Here is a 7,416-nt window from a genome sequence, read left to right on the forward strand (position 1 = left end):
CATTGTGTGTTTTCCATCCTGCTGGAAAATCAGTGCAGTTTAGGCAGTGTGGTTGTGCTGCAGGGATGGCAGTGAGAGGGAGGCAATCTGATAAATGAAATGATGCATAATTCAGTGCTGCAAGGGCAGTGTAGGAAAACAGTATCATCTCCAGACAAATTAATCTGTCTTAGGTTTATGACTGTCTCAAGGCCGTTTGTTTCATTGTCAGTTCAGTCACAGGTAGAGATGTGATTATTGTTTCAAATGGAAAGTTCTTTTCCAACAGCCATTTTCAGGAGCTGCTGCCTCAGAGCAGAGTCCCTTCCCTGAAGTAATGCTTTCATTTGGAAGTACAATGGCAAGCGTCAGTTTTGCTTCCTTTTGTTTTATTTCTATCATCTGTGTGTTATCATTTCAGGAAGGAAATGTGCCTGTGAGCAGCCAGTGCCAGATGTCTGAACTTTCACTTGTCATTTGAGGTGTTGGCAGCACCACTCACCCACCCCGGTCACGACCAACTGCTGAAGACCAGCTGCAGGAAGTTGGCTTTGCTCACAAACAGCAACAACTTCATAAAACAGAGGGGGAAAGGAATATTATGGCACTTTGCAGGAGGCTGAGTCATGGAGAGGTTTGGTCTCCTGCCCACCAAGGTGTCAGGGATCTGTTGGAGACCTTTTTGCAGCTCTAGAGGTGTCTATCTGCACACTGTGATTAAAGTCGCTCAGCAAGGGATGGTGCAGCTGGTCCTGGGGGTTTGAGCTCGATGGACTGGCCTGAAATACTTCAATTTATGATATCCCATCTTTGGCAGCACTGAGATTGACTCTAGGTACCCCTAGAATGATTAATGATAAAAAATGACTTTAATAGAAGCTATTTTAAATGATAACGTGTATAATTATTATGCTTACTATAATTTAATACTGTGTTATGCAACACTAGATGTTAAATATAATATATGATAATACAATTATAAACCCCAAGTACCTGTTCTGCTTCTGGAGGGATTTCTGTTTTCTCTCCTTTTATCGAATCATAGAATGACAGAACAGTTTGGGTTGAAGGGACCTTCAATGTCATCCAGTGCCACCCCCTGCCATGGGCAGGGACACCTTCCACTATCCCAGGGTGCTCCAAGCCCTGTCCCACCTGGCCTTGGACACTGCCAGGGATCCAGGGGCAGCCAGGATGTGGGGGCATTTCCCCAAATATAACTCCGATCTGCAGCTTCTTTTCCTTCAGGCTTGGATATGTTTTCCTCCCTAGACACAAGCAACCTGCAATGAACAGGGCACTGAACCCTGCCCAACCTGCAGCCTGTGAGCTTTCCAGATGGGTTTGTTTTTCCAGCTCAGCACACCTGGGCAGGAGGAGTTCAAATGTGAACAAGCTGCATCCAGGGGGAGATGTGGGGGGAAGAAAGAATTGTTTCAGCCTTGGCATTAGGGGTTTCATGTATGAAAATGGAAGGTGCAGCAGCTTCTGTTCTCTCTAGGACTAGACATGCCGGGAGCATGTCCGTGGCTCTTATCCCTCAGGCTATCTGACAAAATTACGGATATTCTCTGCACTGTGGCGACACAATGAACATCTACACACCTCATTCGTGTCTCATCGTTCACAAACAGGGTCATGGCTTTAACATCCAGGGACAGAAAAATGTCCTTTTGAATTAGGCCAGCCCTTGTTCTGTGCTTTTTATCGAGTTCCTTGCCCATTACAAGAGGGTTTTTCTGGAAACAATAGAAGGCAGCAGATAAGAGAGCAGGCTACAACAGATAGGAGCACTTAGTTTCTGTCAGTAGACAAGCAGCTCCCTTCTTCCCTGATATAATGCCTAAAAAACGAGAACAAAAGCACATTTTCATTCACCTAGTTCCTTCAGTGCTGGAGGTGATAAAATCTGAAACATTCATCCTGAGCCAGTGGCAATGGGAGAGGAGAAAGGACTCTTTCTCAGTGGGTAGCAAACAAAGGGAAGAGGAAAAAATCCTGACATTGCCCAGTGGGGAGTAAACAGGATAAAATTTGGGGAAGAAAGGTCTTGGGAGCAATGCTGTGATTTAAATTTCATAGAATCCCAGCATAGGATTTGATTAATGATTGGAAGGATCATTAAAGCTCATCCAGTGCCACCCCCTGCCATGGACAGGGACAACTTCCACTAGCCCAGCTTGCTCCAACCTGGCCTTGAACACTTCCAGGGATCCAGGGGCAGCCACAGCTGCTCTGGGCACCCTGTGCCAGGGCCTGCCCACCCTCACAGCGAAAGGAAGAAGGGTGGGAACATTCTGAAATTTTCCTTTAAAAAAAAAAATTATATGTACTTCCCTCATCTTTCTGGAATATCTGCTACAGGAAGTAAGCAAGTTTAAACAGCCTAATCAGTATGGGTAGGCCTGAAATTATCTATTTAATTAGGTTTTATGCTTTGAATCTGGGAATGTTGGTATTAATTTATACTTAATTTTACAGAGCTGTCAGCAAAATATGCTGTGAAGGAACCAATAGCATGTGTTGCTCACTTATTTCAGATTGGACCCAGAGAGTGTTTTAGGGCCTAGCTGAGGTTTATGGAAGGTTTGGGAGGAGAAACAACACCACATTTCCAGACTGGTGCAGGTGGGGAAAATTTCCTCTCTCAACAGTGGCTCATGGCTCTTTTCCCAGTGAAAACTGCAGTTAAAAGTATTTGTTGAAACATTTTTAAAGCCAGTAGTTTCTTCTTTACAGAATATTTCATGTTAATAATCAATGATTATGGCACGCGTTCCATCTGCTTTGATGTTATCTCTTACAAAGCCATAAAAAGAGATATTTCCAGAATAACAATATTATTTTTAAAACAAGGAATGAGGAAATTGCTCAGTTTCCCACCATAATATATTTATTTGGAGGAGCTGAAATTTCCTCGTAATCATAACAAACAGAAATTGCTCTTTGTGTGGCCATGAGGACTCAGTCTATATTTCTAAAGGTTTCATTTCTGAGGGCTCTGGAAATCAGACTTTGTTCTTTGTGCACCAAAATATAAATAAATATTGTGTATCAATTTTTAACTTGTATTTGTTTCACAGGATAAGGCTCATAAAAACATCTCTTACTCCACTTGCTAATATCCAAAGTAGGTGAAGAAGCATTAAGACAGAGCACATAAACACAGCAGAAAATATAAATGAAAGAATTCTGGGAACAAGTGCTGCCTGAAGACATCCCCACCACACAGTGATATATATTTCCTCAAAAATAACTTGAAGATCTTTCCCCCTGCCTCCTGCACATTATAAAACACTCAGGGAAATATAGATGAAGTCCTGGAATGCATTTAGATCATTATTTGCAGTGACAACAATGCAATTCTCTGAACAGTGTGCATGTCATATATACAGAGGCAGTGGAATAAATAAGGCATCTATTGCATTAGGAAAAAACTACATGTCATGATTCAGGGGCTTGGGAGAATAATGGGGACAGGGAGATAGCCCCTCAAAGAGATTATGAGAGTAATTGAAGTGATTGATTGAATCAAATTGATGCTGTGAATAGTTGGTGAAGATTCAGTGAATAATTGCTGGAAATAATTTTGGTTTCTGCAATGGAATATAGTGTTACACAAGTGTATCAACAATGGGGTAAACAAATCCTGACAAGCCACTGCCCTCAGTGAAGTGACGCTGTCAGGGCAAAGTCTCTGCTTGGTACAGGGCTCACAGAAACACCGAATATTCCTCTGAACTCTGAGGAGTCATGGAACCATCCACCAACCTGCCACGGGCAGGGACACCTTCCACTATCCCAGGCTGCTCCAGGCTCTGTCCAGTCATGCCTTGGACACTTCCAGGGATCCAGGGGCAGCCACAGTTTCACTTCAGAGTCTGAGAAGGTTATGCCACTTCTGGGAACCTGCTGATGGCTGGGTTTGTTTTCACTCTTAAAGACATTATGGTGTAACAATAAACTCCAGTGATCATAGAGCAGAGGGGTCCTCATGGCATGAGGATGTGCCTTGAGTCAGGGGAGAAGTGACAAGGCTAAACCTCACTGCACTGACAATTCCTGTTTTCCTTTATCAGCTGTGGAAGAGACAGGAATGGAAAGCTGGAATTTTTGGGTTGGAAGTGGCTATGGCAGATCAGAACTTCATGGCCATTCTAAAAAGGAGAAGGGCTGAGAAAACAGGAAGCAAAGTCATTAAAAGGGACACAATAGCTGCCATGCTTCATGCCTGCTTGCTTGGGGGTCATTAGGTCTGTGCTAATCATTGGGACTAAGGTTCATTAGACAGCACTAATGATGCTGTCTGTCTTTGGGATCAGTGAGCCGAGGGCAAGAATGTTCTTTAGATTGCACCGAGGACTGGATTGAGGACTGATCCACCCCAAAAATCTGTACCTGTAACATTTGGGCCATTTAGACTCTTTTTACCTACAGCACTTCTGCTGGGTCTGCCAAAGCCAGCAGCACTGACAGCCTGGGATCAGCTGAGTCTCGTGGCACAAACCAGAACAAACAAAGCCCCAATTCAATGGCAGTCAAAAACAATTCAGCATCATCAGCACACCTTTATGAGCAGCAATTTGTCGAATGCCATGTCTGTCATGCTGGAAACAGCTCGCTCTGATTGAATTAATTTTTTGGGGATGTGATTAGGAGTCACTGACATGAAATCAAATGTGATAAATACCAATAATTGGATGTTGGGTCAGTTTTCCTAGGACAGCTTAATTCCATTCACCCTGATTTGAAGACCTCACCCTTGATAATGTTTTGTCTGCGTTTCTTTATAAATTGTGTTTTCACCAATCTTGATATTAAAAAAATCTGTTTTGTAATAAAGTGCCTCAGAAATCCTGGATGCTTTACAGTTTTTGTCTGGCCTACTTTGGAGATTAGTTTAATTTAGGTGATATTTGATTTTCCTGCTGCTGGTGGTGTGATTTTTTGTTTTTCTTCAGTTTCTCTTTTTTTCTGCTGCTTGTGGAGATTAGCTTTCTATAAACATGTTATCCGTAACATAAATCAAAGAAGCTGGAAATAGTAATATAATATGGTCATGTATATTCACGGTTGCTTGATGAAGGAAAGACATTGACATATTTTTAGATTCTCTGTCATTCCCTTCAATTTTTTTTTAATGTAAAAAAGAGAAAGAAGGAAAATGTTCTAGTAAATTCATGTATCTAGGAGAGTAAAATTATCAAAACAAGTAGGGCAATAAATCTCCTTTTCTCTCTAATTTGGTGATTTGTAAATAAGTGAGAAAAAAGCTGGGGTTTTTTTTGGTTCTGTCAATCAGTGGTGAAGCAGACTTTACTCTTCCAATTCTGTGCAGTTTTTCCTTGTCCCCTTTACATGGAGAATTTAAGTGCTTTGGAAATCACCATCGGCAGCACTTTGGGAAGCAGGAACACCTCAGGTGCTGCAAGGAGAGCTCACAGCAGCTCTGGACACCCCATCAGGTGAATTTTAGTCCTTCCAGCCATCTCCTGCCAGTGTAATTCCTGTCGAGTTCCTTATCTGCTGCTTTGGATTATCCCTTCCTGCAAGCTCTGGGCCATCCAGTTATCCAGGAGAGGGGAAGGGTGGAATCTCACCTGGAGAATTCGGTGCTCATCCTACCCTGGGCTCTTCCATGATTTTTATACTTAACAGTCACAGTAGAGATAAATCTCTCATGGTGTTACACCTCTGTTCTCTTACAAGGTGACAGAATTACTGCTCAGTAAACCAGGTAAATTCTTCCTTAATTTAAAATTAGGGGCATTCTTCCTTTCTTTACAAAATCTCAGTCATTCTGATCAACCCAACGAAGGTGCCTGGAAAGGCCAAGTTCTCCCTCATGCCTGAAGATCTCACGTGAGCTGTTCCAGAGCTTTCCCTCAGTCAGGAGATCCCAATCCCTGCCTCCATCAGGGTTACACATGGGACTGTGTGTACACTGAGCCTTCAGCATACCCTGTAATGGGATGCTGGGTTGTGCAAGGCGAGGTCAGCACACCTGACGAGCTGGATTTACTGTTCCTGCATGGAAAAATGCCAGCTCAGGCTTGTTAGGGCTCCTAAGGAGTCCCACTGGAGACAGGGGGAAAGGGGTTTCACTAGACGTGAGTGTTGAAATGGCTTCAGTGATTGCTGAAATCTTTGGCTTATTTACTACTGAAGCTAAATCAATGAATCTCAGCAGACCACCTTTGAGCTAAATAAAACCACAGCTTCTCCTCTCCTTTAAATATTTTATACTTAAACCAGATTAAACTGATTTTTTTGCAGTAGCTTTGGCTCTGTCTGAGGTGGAACAGATCAAAGGTGAGATTTTCTGTCCATGGGATATCTGTGATTTTGACAAAAAAGGGGGAGAGGTCATTCCTGCATTTGTGAACGAAAAATTAGAGTTCTGAAAGTTTCCCAAAGAGGGTAAAAACAGAAAAAAAAAGATAAAAGAAGCTTGGTAATAGTCATGAAATTGTAAAGCCTGCAGTGAGCTGGAGGCTGTGCCTGGGTTCTGAGCGTCCCCTGCTCAGACCCTCTCTGTTCTTTCATCATTCCCAGCCCAGAGCAGCAGCCAGGACACCCAGGAGAGGAGATTTTGGATTCTGCTCTAGCATCAGCCATACCTTCAGACCCTGAGAATGTGCCAGGAGCATTCCAGGTTTCTGCAAGCTTGAGAGATAGGAGGGAAGCCCTGATTAACCCAAAGTTCCTTTGCAAGGCTTTCATCACTGCCTTGTTGAACGAGATAAGTGAAGTGAGACTTAGCACTGCAAGCTTAGATAAGCCTGAAGAAAGGAAAAACTGACAATTACCAGTTTGATCTAATAATGCAGTAATGTGAGAAACTGAATTTAATACACAGGAAAACAATATGAGGCAACGGTGATACTATAATTAAGGAAATAACTTAATACATACATGTTTAATTAAAGCCCCCATTTATCTGAGAACACTCTCTGTGTTTGGAACAGCAATTTGAAATCACTAAAGCTTGAGTTGAACAATATAATTTTCATTTAATGCTAATCTTGGACCAGCACATTGAAGACATTCATTCAGCACAGTGGAAATTAGATTTTCAGGGAACTGTATCACGGGTTGTCTCTTGGATCCCAAACTGTGGAATCATGGATCATGGTAGCCCAGCGCATAATTAGCCTGGTTGCATAATACAGTGTCCAGACTCTGGAATAATATTGTAAGGGCTGCTATTTGTAATTTCATTCAAGATGGAATTTGGAATTGTCAAATTTAATTTTAAAATATGTTTGCTTTGAATAAAATTACAGTGAATAAGTTCCTCTGTGTTTCCTTTGATGTTTTATACAGTTTATTTATAGAAAGTTGGAAAAATGGCGTAGTAATGAAAAATTAATGCATTCCTTTGATGGTCCCTTCTCCTTCTCCTTCTCCTTCTCCTTCTCCTTCTCCTTCTCCTTC

The sequence above is a fragment of the Corvus kubaryi genome, unplaced genomic scaffold (assembly GCF_017639235.1).
Source record: "Corvus kubaryi isolate FWS band 111438036 unplaced genomic scaffold, C.kubaryi_AGA036_p1.0 37361, whole genome shotgun sequence".
NCBI classification, from domain to species: Eukaryota; Metazoa; Chordata; class Aves; order Passeriformes; family Corvidae; genus Corvus; species Corvus kubaryi.